At 39.6% G+C, this 18,541-nt stretch overlaps 1 long non-coding RNA gene across 1 annotated transcript in view; it reads right to left on the bottom strand.

Moving 5' to 3' along the window:
- The window catches only part of LOC147657499 (uncharacterized), a 44,266-nt gene extending 27,132 nt beyond the window's left edge, over window positions 1-17,134 (bottom strand). Inside the window, exon 1 of the long non-coding RNA XR_015292237.1 lies at window positions 17,028-17,134. This is a non-coding gene — a long non-coding RNA (uncharacterized LOC147657499). The remainder of the gene's footprint in view (window positions 1-17,027) is intronic.
- Between the last annotated feature and the right edge of the window lie 1,407 nt (window positions 17,135-18,541).

Raw genomic sequence — 18,541 nt, 5'->3', positions numbered from 1 at the left:
AGTTCATAAGTTACTTGTGGAATAATAATTCATTGTTCGAAAGGTAAAATAATGATCATAAACGATCGTAAACGGGCGAGATTATACGAGAAGAGGATCGGCTACAATAGCTATGAATAAATGATATTCAAGCAATAATAAGCAATTGCTTAAAGTAACTTTATCCGAGATTTTTAACTAGCCCTTTATTAACGATTATCACCGTAAAGTTTTAGTTCTTGGCGAGTTGTCGCTCGATGATGCGAAATTAGGATTCTATTGAGAACTAGAAGAATCTCGTTCTTACGAAATGATTGGATTCCAAGTGTTCGCTCACGATTGAATATTTCGCCGAGTGACTTTCATCTCGATTTCAACACGCTTCGTATACATTTCAGAAAGGATCTAATCGAAATCGTGTGGAATCCGTATTTCACATTAAACTCGAAGAATCTACCAACATTTCATAACTTTCGCTTGGAATCGATCAGGCTCGATCAAATTTGGAACAAATTTTTCGACCAGTGAAATAACTGTGTCTCGTTTCAAGGAACGACCAATTTATCCAAACTCTTTTTAAACAAACGTCTCTGCCACGGCTTTTGCATTACGTAAAAGCGTCACGAGCGCGGGCAGGTTGCCGCGGTTATTTGTAATTCTAAAACGTAATGGCCGAACGAAAGTGCCTGTCGCGGCACATGGCGCAAAACATACGAGGGTTGCATGCGCTTGGATAACAGCGCGTCTGTTAACCGCGTTTTCCACCGCGTTATCGTCCACCGTCTCTCTCTCTCTCTCTCGCTTCACGTCGTTCCTGCTTAATTTCGTTCATCCACGCCGCTGATGAAGCCAATAAAATTCATGGTCCTCGGTCGATGAAGCCGTTTAGCATTTCCTCCGCCATGCGGGGGCGTTTAAAGGCGCATGAATAATAAGGTGGCGGTGGGGGAGGAGGCGGTGGCCCTGGACGGGGAATATAAAAGCAGAAATAAGAGAATGGAAAAATACTTGGGCACTCTCTCTCTCTTTTCTCTCTCTCTCTGTTTCTTTCCGTATTTCGCCCTCCTCCTTCCTGCCTCGCATTATTATTTCAAGTTTCTCATTGCCTCGTGCATGGGCCAAGCCAAGTGGTCTTGAACCGCTTCGACGGGGGATATTAATTTTCAACCAATGTTATTGTTACCGGGACGAGGCAGCGATTGGTTTCCCTCTCTCGCGTTGGAAAAGAAAGAAAGAAACGTGGAAATGGAGAGAATTCGTAAATTTGTTTCCGGATATATTTCGTCGGTTTCGACGTCGTTGTTTTTGACGAACCCCGTTGTTGCGTCCAAGCAAATTTTTATTCCCTTCGAACGGATCGAGATATTATTAAAGAGCAATATCGATAATATCAATGTGTAAAGAATGCCTCATCCATTCCTCTCCATTCGTCCACGAATTGTTTATCTAATCTGAACGAACAATCCTGTCGAAATAAGATTATTATTATTATTTCTTCGAAGCCTACACTTTTCGTACACTTTTTCCTCCCCCTCTTCAGTATCATCGTCTACTTGTACCTCGAAACCTCGTCTCGTCTCGTCTCGTCTCGCGTCACAGAGGCGAGCGAGCAGTCGAAGAGCGCGATGGAAGGGGAGGAGGAGGAGGAGGGTAACAGGAGAGGATCCCACGCGTCATCCCTTCCCTTGTTTTCCGTCGGTTTTTCGAGCCTTGAAATTCCCTCGAACGCACACGCGAGCGCAAAAAAAAGGGGAAGGGGGAGGAAAAAAAGAGAGAAAAGAGGAGGGGCGAAGCGGAACAGACAAGCGGGGAAAAAGGGAAACATCTGCAGATCGGTGGGAGTCGAGAAGAGGGTGGAGAAAGTGTGCAGCAAACCGAGCGTGTAGTATAACCGGGTATCAGGTTTGTGAGACGGTCAGATCGGAATACCTTGCAAAATGCGACCAACCCTCGAACGTTAGACCGTGACATACCGTTGCGTTTCAACCCTGAAAGGGTAATTGACGTTTCGCTCGAATTCCAATACGCCATGTTCCAATACGCCATTCCTTCTTTCTTTCTTTCTCTTCGTATTTGGCGATTTCGGACGAAATCGATTATGGATTATGGACCAGGGCGGCCGTGCAATCTGGCGGTTAATAATTGATTTGTTGATCATTCGAGAATGTATAATTTTATTCCAGGGTTTTTTTCAACGCGACGTTCGGACTCGATTTCTTCTGCCGGGCGGAATTATTGATGAATTATTGTTTTTGCAGGTAGAACGCGGCCGTTGTTTTTGTTGTTTCGTTGATTATTAATTAATTAGGTTTCGATCATGATGAAATTAATAGACAGTTATTAATCCGTTAATTAATTACAAAGAATCGCGGCAAATTTTGACCACCTTTTCCACGTTTCAACGTTGACCTTTGACTAGAATAATGGTCGAGGGAATAATGGTGTGAAGTTAAATTCGAGTCAAATTACAATATTTCTTCGTTCATATCGTTCATATTTTATATTTGAACGGGGAAATCTTCTAATTCGATAATTCTATAAATCTCGATTCCTTTAAAACAAGCTGGAATACAATAATAATAAAGATATAACGTTGAAAAGAATGTTATCCAGAAATTAATTTCTGGAGAGTTTAAATTTAAAATTCATCCACGAAACGAGAGACAATCGGTGTTCTTCGTTGTTCACCCACGACAATTCGACGCTGTTGTTGGCCAGGCGCTCTGGCCGGCATATTCTTCTGTTTCAACGAGAATGTTCATTTATAAAGGGAACGGTGAAGATGGAATAGCGATGAGGAAACAAGACCGTCCCGCCCGTGTTCCTCAATGCGGCCCGGATCAAATAAAGGAAGTTACACGCAAACGTATGGCATAACAGTATCGAGTTTTTCTACTGTCTACTGGATCAGAACGCAGCGGCCTTGCTACGTGAAGTTTGCCGTCTGCACATACCTGCATCCCCATATTTCCACTGGAAAAACTATGCGCCATATTCGGCCCAGTGCCTCTCAACCCCTCTCTCCAATATTTTTTAATCATCTCTCGAGGAAATCTTATCTTCCTAAGGGATGGAACACGAATTAAGGGAAACGAATTCAGGAAAAGAATTAATTAAACTCTTCAATAATCGTGGAACGAAAAATAGAGAAAGAGAAATCTACTTACACGTGTCAATTTTGAAGAGGATAAAATAATGAACCACGATACGAGGAGGAACGATTCGACCATTGTTCCACGAATAATCGAAAATAATTTTTCCCTAACAAAAATCGTAAAGATAAATAATCTAATGAAATACAAAATATTATCTTATTCTTCCATTATTAAAAGATTTCTTCGACGGATTACTTTCGATTAAAAACACACGCGTGCCAATTCTGACGAGGATAATATAAAATAATCTCGAAAATAATGAACAATAATACCAACCTCAGATACGATCATTCCACGAATAATCGAAAGGACAAAATAATCTTTCCCTACCAAAAATCATAGATAATTTAATAAAATAGAAAATCTACGAATATTATCTTATTCTTATTAAAAGATTTCTTCGACGGATTACTTTCGATAAAAACAACAACACGTGCCAATTCTGACGAAGATAATACAAAATAATCTCGAAAATAATGAACAATAATATATAACGAAGCGAGGAAATACGAGGAGGAAGGACGATTGGACGAAGCATTCCGCGAATAATTTCACGCTCGCGTGTGGAGGGGAGGCCGAAGGGGGCCAACAAATGGACCATCTTTTCATCGTGGTCGAGAGACGGCACGTGATAACCACTGATCGCCGGACAGGCAAACAATAAAGGCTTTGGTACAAAGCCCAACCTGGCATTCCTATCCATTCACACATGCGCCAAAGTCGGCGGTGGACAATGGCAAAAGCTCGCAAGTCGTGTACACCCGGCTTCCCCGATATTAAAATACTTGAGCATATTCTTGACGAGTCGGCGCCAGGCGCCGAAAAGCTTCGAGGGGGGAGGGGAGGCTCGCTTCTTCAAAGAAGAGCGCGCGGCTTCCGGCCAAGAATCCTTTGCCGCTGATATACAAGAAATTCCACGAATTCTGCGCGAACGTTGTCACAAGCGTCATCTCTGTTTCCTCCTGATCGATTCCTCCCTCTTTGATACGCGTCCCGCCTTAACCTTTATCATCCGTGAAATCTGCTTACACGCTTTCGAACGCCAGTCGATTCACCTTTCCCCCTCCTTTTCCAACGTTTATACGTAGAACGCGCCGGAAGTTGGTGTCTAGAAAGGAATGCAAGGTGGAGCTTTGTCGGCCAACTACTGTTTGTTGAGAATCTTTTTCCCGAAGCGAGCTTTTTCTTGAAAGGAGTCGAGCTTTGTGAAGCGTTGGAGAAGAGTTATGAGAAATTTCTTTTTTTCCTTTTTTTTTTTTTTTTTTTTTAGATGGCATCGCCGCGCGACGATCGATCGACTTTCGACGAGGAAATCCAATTTTGTTCGCCGTTATTTATTAGTCGAAAGAAAGCAGTGTTTTTGTCTCGAAGCTATGCGAAAGATTCGTTCGATATGTTTTTTTGAAATGTGTAAATTCGACTCAATATCGATCGTACGAGGGTACAATCGATCTTGTCGAAAGATCAATCGTGCTCGTGGCACTCGAGAATATTGTAATTAACGACGTTGGTAGTTAAGAACGGAATTAATTATTGTTTAATGAGCGAGGATCGAAGATAATTTGTGATTTATCGATCGATTGAATTTTTGATAAAAAAATTTGCAAGAAATTTTTTGAAGAATGATTAAAACGATAATTTCTTCTTCTCGTTGTTCATCGTCGATTGATTTCGACGATATTTCGATCGACGTTTGGAAAATTTTGTTATGGAAAAAAAACGTTCCCTTTCACGAGCATTTATTTTCGACACGTAAGGACAAAAAAAAGGATAGCTTTTCTAAAAAAAAAAAAAAAAAAAAAAAGGAAACTTATACTGCGTGTACCATGCCTTTCAATAAACCGAATAAAGCTGTGAAACTCTGATAACGGGACGGTCATTATATTCCATTTACAATAGTTTTCTATTCGAACAAAAGCTACGTTGGATCAAGAGAAATTTTTCCCCAATTTTTGCCAAGTTTTTGTTTCTCTTTTTCGAATCAATTTCCTCGTAGTTTATACAACGCCAGTTGCCCACCCCGTTTCGAAGCTGAAAAATCGCCGGGGAAAATTATACGCGACGTGTGCAACCAAAGTTATTTTATTTCCCCTGTTTTCTTTTTTTTTCTTCCTTTTTCTTTTTTTTTTTTTTCTAAATACTTCCCTCCGTCGAAAAAAAAAATGAATCGAGGAAATTCGTTCGTTCGTATTATTTTTAAATAAGATTAATCAAACTTTGATACGTTTCGTTTGTCGCTTAATTGAAGTTAATTTTCAAAACTTTTCCCTTTTTTCTTTTCTTTTTTTTCTTTTTTTTCAATTCACGTTAATTGGCTGCAAATATGTAAACGTGGAACTTTAATCGTGAGATTGAAACGAAAGATATAATTAAAAAGAACATAAATGCGTGAAAATCTTTATTCTTGATGCGAATGTTTTTAAAAAATTACGGAAAGAAATAATTATTCACGAAGCTTTATTAACCTCGATTGTAATTACAACCAACTAACTTATCGAAAGATCCTAAATTCGATATGGAGATTATCATATTTTTCGACGATTTCATTAAGTTAAAATACCATAATTCACCCGTTTCAAACTTTGAATTAAAAATTGGTCAGGGTATTACAAAATGCAATACTTCCAAAAAAAAAAAAAAATCAAACATCTCAAATCGCAACTCGAAATCCAACCCAACACAATCACTTGACCGAATCCCGTATTTATCCCCCAACGTTATCGAACCCCAATTGTTCTACTCAAGATCGAAAGATCCCGACACGACTTCGCCACTGCTATTCTAACTCGTATTGGGAACCGCACACAGGTTGTTTTCGGTTATAATCAGCGGAACCCCTTACCTCCCATGGGGACGTTGGGTTTCTCCGTCTATTTCCTCTTTTCGAGCGGATCCAGAGACAGGTAGCTCGCGTACGTGCGACAGGAGGTGCAAAGGGGGGGAAAAAAAAAGAAGAAAGGGAGAAAAGACGACGGATGAAACGCCAAAAAGACACTCGGCACCATTACAGAGGGTGACGAGCGTATAACGGCGTTCCTCTGAATAATTGAACTTCGATCCTCGCTTCTCGAGAATATTAATGGAACCCGCCTTCTCCTCTCCTTCTCTCTCTCTCTCTCTCTCTCCTTCTCCGTTCACCCTCTTAGATCGAAACCTCACACCCCGTTATATATTTCGCTTCTTCGTTCCGTGAAAATCGGGCGCGCTGCTTATTGCCGGCTTAGTCATAATTTAGAGAGTATTAACTGCACGCCGATTTTTCTTCTCTTTTTCTCCTTCTTTTTTGTCGCTTGGAATCGTTCGATCTTTGCGCGATTCGATTAATTCAAACGATCGATGCGTCATTCGTGATTTTACTCTTCCTTGTTGTTGTCGAGCGTGCGTTAAAAATTTATTACAAGGACTTGTGACGTTTCCCTCTAATTTTTCTCGAGTGTAATTATACTTGAAATCATTTTGAGTTAAAGCGTTTGTGTCCACGTTTCAAAATACACGTGTCTACAGCGGTTTAATCGCGATATATTTCGGGGTGTTGGACACAGATATAGTTTTAATTCGGTGTATTAGCTTTCTGGGAATTTTAAAGTTGGACGCAATCGATGTTCAATTATTTGCAAATTCAATTTCTTAATTTGTATATGTAATTTATAACTTGTTGATCATCACGAGCGTAACATTGATAATTTGTTACTTTATTATTATAATAACAATGATACATATCGTAGGATGAAAGGAGTTTCAAAAAATTCATTTCATATCTCACTTCTCACTATCTAATTGTCAATTAACCTCTCGCAATTATTTTTCAAACAACAATCCAAAACTCGATACGTACATTTCTTTTCTGTTTCATCCCCATCTTACTCTCGAACGATACGATTTTTTTCATAAACAAGCAACAAACGTGTAACCAATTCATTCCCTCGGTTACTCTTTAATTAATCAATCACCGAAATTGCTTTCTCGCACCGTGGTTAGACGCTGTCCATTAATATCCATCCGAACGAGTCCATCCATCCCTTCCTCCTCCTCCTCCTCCTCCCCCCCCCTCCCCCGTATAAAATTCATTAACAGTGCAAACCTGTTATTATATATACTTTGAACAGAATCGCGATTATTATTATTATTATTATTATTATTATTATCATTATTATTATTATCATTATCATTATCCCCCGCGCCCAATAGATGTATTAATCGGGTGTTTGCATCTCTGCACGGAAGTGATATTAACTTCATTACAACACCCTTCTTTCATTGTCTTCAATTTCCATTTACCCGATAGCTAATTATAACCTCCCTTCTCGCGCTCCACGGTTTTGACACTCTCATTAGCATCCGGGCCGACGCCCTTCCTCCCCCTCCTCGCCCACCCCACCCATCCCATCCCTTAACTTCGTCTAAAGATGAGATTGCCGGAAGAAGTGAATGGTCATTATCGAACAACCGATAAATCAATTTGCATTCAATCTCCATCGACAGATTTAAGCGACCTTGCTTACTCTTTCTCCCTCTTTCTCTCTTTCTTTCTTTCTTTCCTCGAGATTTCAATCACGCGTGTTGAAAATCGTCAAATGTTTTTTGCTGCCTGTTCGTTGCTTCATCGAAAGTTTTCGAAGATTTTAATCCCGTGGAATTAAGTTTAATTATTTTTCTTTTTGAATCAAATATCTCGTTATAATGGAAAAATTGAAATGAAGAAATTATTCAGGCAGAAAATCATCGACGTCAAGAGTTTTATTTTATTATTATTATTATTATTACTTTATTATTACGATCTATCTGTCTGATAACTAAAGCAAGGGTCCAATATAGCGGGAAGAAAGAAAGAAACGTGAAGGAAGAGGGAAGGGAAAGAAGGTGATGGTGGGTAAGGACAAGACAGGGCACGAGGGTGGCATCGAGAAGGATATTAGGGGACCTGGAGGAGATGGTGAAGGGCCAGTTCCATTGCAGACATAACCGCACTTTGCCACATTAGCTTTTATGTTAGTACATTCGAGCATGCGGCTTACCTAACCTCTTAGAGCAACGTCCATCTCTGCTCTGTTAGGCGGGCGTATGGCGCATATATACATTTCGTCCAGAACGTTTCCAGTTGTAACGTTGTAAACGTCCAGTAGTAGTAACCATCATCGTTTCGCAATGTTCATGGTACGAGACCATTACTTGCAACCAGGCCACCGTTGTTTCAAGGCTTATCTAACGACTTCCTGATGGAGGCAAGCCTCGACTGGCTTAAACACTCGTTAACCAACGCCAATCTTCGTTCGAGCAGTCGATTTCTTTCGATTCTTTCTCGAGTCCTTTCTTCTTTTTTTAATTCTTCTCCAATTTCGCGACAACGCGAAATCGAATAATTTAACACGAGGCGATAATTTGAAGAATAAATTGTATTTCTAACGATGAGTATGTTAATTTTTTTTACCAAGAATCGCTTTTATGAAAAAAAATTTTCGTATTCCAACGATAAATACGTTAGTCGTTTCTGTCGATTCTAAGAATCTGGAATATTTATTTAGCGTCTACAGTGGCCAATACGCACGACGCCTATTTAATCTTCTAACGCTTCTCTTCTTCGCAACAATTCGCAACGAAATTTTGTTCAATTTCTTTAAATTTTGGTAAATTTTTTTCGTAGATTGAAAATTTCCTCGCGAATCAAATATTGTTATTTCGTTTGTTTATCGGCGAAATTACGGTTCTTTTATAAGACATGTCGAGACCAATCAAACCAGTTTGCAAATTGATTATTTTTCATACGTGTACAACATCCAAAAGCCACCCTTAAAATCTATCCGTTAAAAATCCTTCTTAAAAATCCATCGTACCTCGAACTAAAGTAATTCCATCTGGGTAGAAAAAAAATGAAATATCTCTTTACTCTCGATCACTCTGTTTCTCAAAATTTTCTTCTCAAAATGCACGAATACAGAATACAGACACGATTGAGGGGAAGGCGAGGCCGATTTACTTATGGAAAGCCTCGACAATTTGTCTCAAAACGTTCGTTGGATGGACGATGAATAGGCGGGCGACAAACCATCCCGGAACAATCCCTTAACAGACGCATTCAATAAAATCCAATTTGGCGGTGGCCCGTGCTCTCACCACCAAAATTAGGAGCGTGTGTACGCGGTTTGGCACGGGATATACGGAGGCCACCCTTGGCCCCGCCAATTCAGGACATTCCTGCAAATAATTTCGGCCCACCCACAACACGGAACGTCCGCCATCGTGGCTGATTCCCGCTGAAATGAAATGGTAAAAGTGGGACTTATGAGGGATTCTCTCTCTCTCTCTCTCTCTCTCTCTGTCGTGCATCGTTGAACGGAGGCCGAGGAATGAAGAAGAATCGAGGTATTTATGCGTCTGTGTGTGGGTGTGTACGCGTCGTATCTTTAATTTTCTTCGCTTGATTTTTATTTAGGTCACAGGGTTATTCGTTGAAAATTGTTGAAATGAAATTTCGTACAATTTCTTCCCTTCTATTTTAAGTACTTTTAAATTTTGATAAATTCTCGTGAATTGAAAATTTCCTGGGCGAAAGGATTATTAAACAACAATTCGATACGTGATGTCTCTATCTGTTTTCACTTTACCGGGAAAATATGAACATCTTTTCACCTTTTCTAACTATTTTTCTACCATCGTTCGATATTTCTCGAGTTCAATTTCAAAAGTCTCGATTCCGAATAATATGATATAATAATATGCACAGAACGAAGTTCGAAAAAAATTCGATTATTCGAGACGAAATTGATTAAGACGTACGAAAAATACTCAAAACTGGCCCAACATAATTATTCAAAATATATCGTCTCGACTCAACAATTCATATCGGACGATTCGATATTTTTATACTCGAAAGAATCGTAAAGAAATGGTGAAAAATTCCTCGACCAATTATCGAATCGCTTAAAACTCGTGAAAAAAAACAAAAACTCTCTTATTAAAGGAATCAGAAGTTTAAATAACGTATCCGTTACGAGGCGCGTGGAAGTAAAAAAAAAAAAAAAAAAAAAAAAAAAAAAAAAATATTTCATAAAACTGCGGAAAAACTTTTTTTCTTTTTTTTCTTTTATCCCAGCTTTGAGACCGGCCAACCCATCACTATCCAGAATACACACACATATCGAGGATTCATTAAAATCTTGTTCTCGACGATGGAATGTCCGCTGCTTAAAAAACTGGGATATATTTTATCGCTATCCGCTGTGTAAACTTACGATCGAGCTCGAGACCGTGGCCGTATCGTTGGCCATTTCGTTGGTGGTCGGGAAAGAGAAACGCCGTAATTAAAGGAAATTTTAGAAAGCTTCCCCGAACGTTTTATTTCCTTCTTTTCTTTTCATTTTTTCTCCCCTCCCCCCCTCCTTTTTTCTTTTCTCTTCTTCCTCTCTCTCTCTCTCTCTCTCTCTCTATCTATCTATCTATCCCTCCCCATACTTCCTTTATTTCATCGGGTATCATCGGAATGTAATTACGTTCGTGCTCTTCCCTTTCCTCCCACGGTATTAATTCCAGAAATTTTTACTCAAGCGTACAGCTTAATTAAATCCAATTTAAAATTGCTTGTAACACGGAGTGTTCGTTGCGTAAAGAGATCACACGTTTACTATCGGTGTAATTACGCTGTTGGGGCGGAAGAAGGAGAAATAAAAATCTCTTGTCTCTACGGGGGGAAGGGGAGGAAGGAGGGGACATAACGGTTTTCCACACGGTTTTTCAAACGGTGATTCTCGTCGAGAATCGAGAGAGAGAGAGAGAGAGAGAGAGAGAGAGAGAGAGAGAGAGAGAGAGAGAGAGAGAGAGAGAGAGAGAGAGAGAGAGAGAGAGAGAGATTTCGTTACGTGAGACGGTGTGTGAGAGGGGTGGAAAGGAGGAGGAGGAGGAGGAGGAAATCGATAAATTGTCGAATTTTAATCATGGAATCCAATATTTCCTCGATCTTGCGAAAGAAGATTATACAGAAGGAATAATTGGTATTCCGTTTTTGTTGGAACTTTGGAATTTCCCCCCACAATTCTTCGATCCTAATTCTCTCACGAAAAGGGGAATGTAACGCGTTTTCCAAGCTGAGAAAAAGTTGAAAAGAGGCGAGAACACGACATTTAAATCGAATAATTTTTATCTCGCCTTTTATAGTAATCCATGCATCACTTTCGACTGCTAAAGTAAATCCGTCGAAGAAAGGAAGGAAAAAAAAGAAAAATGGTCGAAAAATCCCAAGGAATATTTTTACCCGTGTTATTATTAACCCCATCAAATCCTGCAAAGTTACGTGCCAAATATTTGCGAAGCCACGCCAAGAATTAATTTCGACGTTCGGTTCGATCGATGCTTTTTCCTTTGACGAGCTTTGACGAGAACTTTCGTCTCGATGCAAAACGAGCTTGCCAAGCAAACCGAGGGTGTTGTTTCACGGCCTATAATACAACACGGCCACGACCTCCACGGGTATATACGAGAGCACGAGGTATAATTAAGGTTCGGGACAACCTACGCGGCTTTTGTACCCGGCCGAGGTGCGTTCGGCCCTGGAGAGAGTCGTGTTGGCTGGCTTCCATGGAATGGAAGGGCGTCTTGATTTAATATAACGAAATTATAACGCAGGCCTGTGCCTGCGTTAATTAAACAAAGCCTAGCGAAAAGTTTTCTTCAAACTGGTATATTCTGTTCTATATTTTCTTATCAGTTGTCATGCGTCGACCCTCTTTCATTTTCCGATGTACGCTTCTCCCTCGCCAATTTTTAAAAATTTTTCTTCCATAACCAATCCCCCCCCCCCCTTTTCGATCGACCCACTTCGTTTCTTTTAAAATATAATATAAAGCCCCTGAGCTTCCCTTCCACGAATTTCTTTAATTTTCCTTCCTTCCACGCTCGATGATGTAGCACGGTCATAAATTAAAACATTAAGCGGAGGATTGATATCGCCGACTGGAGAGTCGAACACACGAGAGAGAAATTTAATATCCACGTAATCGTGTAATCTTTAATATTTATAAGATTCGTCGCCTCCATCATCGAATTTCCGAAATCACCTCGTGAGAATGGTGGCAATTTCCAAAACAGGGTTTTCGACTAGCTCTCCACTCCTCTCTCTCTCTCTCTCTCTCTCTCCTCGTCCTTTCTACGTCACTTCCACTCCCCCTCCCCCCTCGCCCCTTAGTCGTCTCCGTTTTGGATCTCGAGTTCGTTTTCCTTCACGGCTTCACGAAATTACACGCGAGTAATTTATAATTTAGGAGGCGACGTGGTGGATGGCGAAGACGATGGCGAAGACGACGAGGACGAAGGTCGACGTCGCTCGAAACGAGAGGATGAGGGACACGTGTGTGGCCACGGTTGTCAGTTTCGGTTAATGTTTTCGGCTTGTTGCCGCTTATTTTCCCAGATTTTTCCGGGATTGTGCCTGGACGAGGGAGGGTTGTATAAGAGGGTGGAATCGAGCTGGAACGAAGAGATTTTTTTCTAAATTTGTCTCTTTCTTCTTCTTCTTCTTTTTTTTTTTCTCTCTTTTTTGAGCTTTTCTGGCGTATCGAGAGGAGAGATAAAGAAAATTGCTCGTCGAATTCCTTCCATCTTTCGTGTTTTTCAAACGATTTCTTTAAAAGTTCTTCATCTCTCTTTTTTCCTCTCCTATTTTTATCTTATTTCCTTTCGTGAAATTTTTATTTCGATTAAATAAATTTTCATAGGTAAATTGTGCAAGTAAGAAGCACAAGAATGTAACAAGTTCCTTTGTTTGACGTTTATATTATCGTCTTGCAATCTTTCTAGTACAACGAAACTGTGTAATCTATCAAATATCTCGAATAGATATAAACAACAGCCCCCTTCCTTCCAAACTGTCAAATTGTTTCGAGGATTTTGTCCCGGAATTGTTTGGTCGTGATTTGGACGATGCTTATATAAACTCGGAAATTCCCCTACAAAAAAATCGTCGCAACTCATCTTTTTCCATCCGCCCGCAATGTCGTCGAATTAATAAGAAAAAACCGGAGCGAAAAAACTTGCGCGAAGAATCGACCGCTTCGAAATTTCCAAACGAATCCCCCTCCCCCCCCTCTCCCCCTCTTTTTCAACGACAAGAACAATTTTCGCCGGATCGGATCGAACGGTTGAACGAAAAATCCCCCCCCCCCCAAAAAAAAAAGAAAAATAATCACGCAAAAAGTCACCGCAATTAAAAATGAATCGTTGGACAGATATATATCGCGTCTCTTGCATGGAGGATTGTTGTTCGAACGGTGAACGACTTACACGGTAAATTACAGTAAGGAAAGTTGGTGACAGTGGTGCATCGACGACGGCTAACGAGCTTAACGCCGAGCAATCAGAATAATGACAAAGTTGGGACGTTAATCCATAAAGTGGGTTGAGATGAGAGGGGGGGAAGGAAGGTTGGCCCGGAATTTCCGGGCGCGCAGTCGAAATTGAGGTGATTTTTGCGCGTCCCATCGGTTACGTCTTGCGTTTCCACGACGAGCAAGTTCGCCTCCCAATTTAAAGTTTGGAATTACATCCGGCCCTGGCAACGTTCGACACCCCTGCGAGAAGGAATTATTATCCTTGGATCACACGTGTGGGGACGAAGAATAATACATTTTTGCAACCGATTAAAACTTGGAATAATTCCCGTGTTGTAATCTCGTGTTTCGCAAACACGATGATGCTTGGAAATGATTCCAGTGGAGCAACATCGATGGGATGTTTCAATCCCCCCCCCCCTTTTTTTTTTAAATCGAAAGAAATTCGTACGATGGATAAAATTTTAATTCTAATAAAAATTTATCGTAGAGATATGAAATGTCTTTGAGAGGATGAAATCTAACCCCAAAGATTCAAAGATTTCCATTCTTTCTACGTAAAATTTCGCTTGGAAATAATTAAAATAGGAGAATTAAGAGAGAGAGAGAGAGAGTACTTTGTATATGTAAAATGTTTCGATGTTCTTTTTTAAATCAATCGTTCGAAAGTGATTCGTAGGATGGATAAAATTCTAATTCTAATAAAAATTTATCGTAGAGATATAAAATATCTTTGAGAGGATGAAATCCAACCCCCGAAGATTCACCTGTTCCATTCAGCTTCTATGTAAAATTTCGCTTGAAAATAATTACAGTAGAATCGATAGAGAGCACTTTATATATTTAAAATCACTGCAAAGTTAAAGAGTTAAAACGAAAAAAATGCCTTTGAACTTCATCAAATCAACTTTAAAAATATTCATCCATCCATCGTATTGTTTCTATTTAAAAAAAAAAAAAAAAAAAAAAGAAATAAAAGAAGTAAAAAAGAAATCTTAAAAGTAATTATTTCTTACAGATTTCCAAGAGATACGAATCTTTAGGAAACTATATCCGGGCCAAATTGATAGAGGAAACAGATTTCAAAAAGCGAGGAAACATCTAGTCCAACGAAAATTGCATCAAGACTCCTCCGTTCTCGGCAACCTCTTTACCTCTTGAAAAATATTCAGGACTGGACCGACCTATATGCACTACACTTTCGATATACACCGTGTGTCCATTCGCTCTTTCAAAATCTCTTCCCTTGTATCATTTGTATCGAACATTGTATCGTTAAACATCAAAGTTTGAGAAGAATTTAACACGTAATTTTTACTCTTCGAAATATTCGAATAAAATTTTTTCTCTCCTCTCCTTAAACCGTAATAATTTTCCCCAAAAATTATTCCACTTCTTCTCTCTCTCTCTCTCTCTCTCTCAAATATCCCCAATAATATCCCCATTTTCCAATATCGTCCGTTTGATAAATATCATTCGAAAGAAGCACAGAAGCTTAATTATCAGTTTAATAAAAATTCATTTTCGAATCGATTAAAAAAACTTCGATGAAAGGGTGTATTTTTCATTATCCATAAAATTTCTTCAATTGGAAAATTTGCCCTCCGAACGAAAAGAGAAAGAGAGAGAGAGGATTCGTCTTCGTTCACGGATGATCGCAACACCCTATAGGGATGCACAATCTGAAACGCAGGCGTGCACGTGTGCCCACCTATGCGACCTGTAAAATATTCAAAATCCATACTGGGGTATTTACGGGGACGGGTGAGCCCGTATGTCGTAACGTTGCCGGGGTTTATTATATTTTAGACGTGTCTCTTCCCGCTTACCCCACGGGAAGAGCATCTCGCGACAGGGATGAAGGGGGAAAGAGAGAAATCGAATCGAACGGTTGATCGAAAACCAAAGAAAAATCCTGTTTCGGGCTCTTCTTAATTTCTCTTTTGATCATCCACGCTTCCTTTCTCGAAGAAGGAGAAAAATTATCGAAAGAAATCATACATCTTTCAAAAGTAAATTTAAAATAATCGACGATCTTGTTTGAAATTCTATTTCAAGCAACGATGACAAGTTATTTTGAATTATTAAATCGAATTCTGCGACGATATTTCGTAAGTGTTTGAAGATTTGAGGAAAAAAAAAAAGAAAAGAAAGAAAGAAAGAAAAGGAAAAGAGAAGAATGAAAGGAAGAAATATCGAAATATCGAAGCTTCGAATTCTTCGAAATTCTTCGAAGATCGAAGAGGAAAATTATAGAAAAGGTGGCTCTGCATACGCAATTTACCGTCTGCTAAGGAAGAATCGGTTGTATGCGCATACAGGATCTATCCGGTAAGAAGAAACAGTGGCGCAGATGGCTGATCCACTCAATTTCAGATTCATGGATGCTAGACTGAAAAATGGCGTCTACCCCTTCGCGTTCTTATTCTCCCCTCCCTCCTGTCGATTTCCTCTTTTTCCACTTTGTCTCCCTACACCCTTTTTTGTCTCTTCTCCACACGCTCCTTCTTTTGCATATCCTTTCTCAGAGATCCCGCCCTCGCTCCTCCTCCTCCTCCTCCTCCCCCCCCCCCTTCGTTTGAATAATTATCCTCCCTTCGACGATTTCGCTTTATTATTAAGTTACCACATATTGCATATGCAAATTTTCATCGATCGGAAGAATTCTGAAATCAAGAGATTCATCTCTTCTCTTCACGTTTCCTCTTCTTTCGCGAGAGAGGAGAAAGAAATCTTCTTTTATATGTCATATAAACCGTCAAAATTCGCGAAATTCACAATTTCTTACCTTATTACTTTCAATAATTTCTTTTCCCTATCCTATACTTTTCTAATTTATTTTAATACGATCTTTCGATCATTTTTAATTCCAATAATCGAGGATTTATTCGATATTGTATAAATATTCGTTTTTCAGGAATTTTCCAAAGTATATATATAAATCAACGTTCGTTATTCAATGAATGCAAAAGAAGGTTTCTTCATTCGGTGTATAACGTTTCATTCCACGTAGACACTCGGCCAGCAAGCTGTTCTTTTTATAGCTACTTGTTTACGACAGCCACGTATTAAAAATAAATCCTGAAACACAGTAGCTAAATATATATATATATATATATACATGTATATACGCAAGAAGGAAGAAGATTGTTAAGCAACTGTGTCACGTAGTTTAAAGGAGACACTCTAAAGAGACACCTTAAATTTTCCTTCTCCTTCAGAAAGGAAGAGAGGAAAGTGAAAAGAAACGGAAAGAAGAGAAAAATAGAAGAAAAGAAAGATTCAAAATATCTTTAAATCTCTCTTCTCTCTCTCTCTCTTTCTTTTAATCCCTCCTAACAAAACTCGTATGTTTGAATCTCTCTTCGATTATTAATCGATGCATCGAAAGCGTATCTCAAAAACTCACTCATCCTAAACTTTTTCCAAGAAAGGAAGGAAGAAACACGAGTGTTCCACGAGAGAGAAAGAAATTGTATGCCGAAAAAACTATACAAGAAACAGAAAGAAGGAACAGAGAGATTCGTCTCGAACCACATCCCACGCCCCCAATACAATAAGATAGACGGAAACGTACTTGGAATTTGTCGCCTCGTTTCCTTTCTCCTCCTCTTTAATATCGTTGACTTTAGTGCAGAGAGACCTCGAAATATACATTCTCCTCTTTCTTTCTTCCAAAGGCATTGTACCCTCTTCCTTCCATTCTTTTCGAGCTTTTTCAACGCAGGGGTGGAGGGGAGAGGGATGATGAGATCGAAGGTCATCCCGTTTCTCGGACACGGAGAAGAAAAATTCAGAGTTCGTTTTTCTCCGTTCAGGAAACTGGTGCTCGATATAATTGCGCGAATAACATTCGAACAAGCGAAATGTTTTGAAACGTTCGTTCGCTTCCGCGTCGCGCGAGAGAATAACGAGAAACGTTCCGCTGTCGAACTAAATTTTGTTTACTCGAGCGTACGTGTGTGTATGTAACATACCGCGCCTTTCCTCGTGGAAACGAATTATAGTTTCGAAATTAGAACTCTCTCCTCCTCCCCCCTCTCGAATTCCGATTTCGTTTTTGGAGATATTTTCGTGATTTTCTCTCTTTTCTTGAAGACAATTTTTTTTCTCCCTTTAAAATATGCATATTTTTTTTTATCAATCCTTCGTAGTTGCGATTCCTTTGTTATTCAATGTAAAGAAACACTTCCTCGTGGACACGAATTATAGTTTTGAAATTGGAACTCTCCCCTCCCCCCTCTCGAATTCCGATTTCGTTTTTGGAGATATTTTCGTGATTTTCTTTTTCTTCTTGAAGACAATTTTTTTTCTCCCTTTAAAATATGCATATTTTTTTTTATCAATCCTTCGTAGTTGCGATTCCTTTGTTATTCAATGTAAAGAAACACTGTTATAACTCAAATTTATATATATATATCATCTGAATATGCAAATGTAAATGTAAAGATTCCAACAAACGTTTTAAAAATTTCTCTACGCGTTTCGTCTTCGTCCTCGAATACGAATTTAAAAAAAAAAAAGAAGAAACGTCTCTCGTTTTCACAATCTCCAAATTTTCACTTCGATTTTCATCCATTATGTGGGAGAAAGAAAAAAAAGAAAGAAACGAACGAAATCGATCTCGAAATTCGAATCTCTCTCGCTTCGTCGAGACGAACAATCGGAATACGTTATTCGGACCACGATGTTGACAGGAAGATAAGTATTCGCCTCCCCCCTCTCCCTCGTCTCATCCACCATGGGAGGGGAGGCCGAAATCCATGGAAGCGCGATAAAGTAATTGCGGTACAAAGTATGAAATATGCAGGAGGGCATACGGTGCGAGGTGTAGGGCACAAGATGAAAATGAAGACGCGCTGTGAAGACGAGGCGCGAGCGGGATAGAAGGGGTGGAAGAGGAAGAAAGATAAGACAAGGGTCTTGGACAAGGGTTTGGCGAGGGTTCCCGCGAATTATAAGTTTTAATTACTGGAAGATGAGCGGATGGATTACTTCGTATCTTCTTCTTCTTCTTCTTCTCCTCTTCTCATTTTGACGGACGAGCTTCGACTCGTTGTTGAGAGACGTTGTCGAGGAAGAGCGAATTTC

The sequence above is a fragment of the Apis florea genome, unplaced genomic scaffold (genome assembly GCF_048593485.1).
Source record: "Apis florea isolate Af1SG1 unplaced genomic scaffold, ASM4859348v1 contig_3081_pilon, whole genome shotgun sequence".
NCBI classification, from domain to species: Eukaryota; Metazoa; Arthropoda; class Insecta; order Hymenoptera; family Apidae; genus Apis; species Apis florea.
This window is presented reverse-complemented; position numbering and strand designations above follow the sequence as displayed.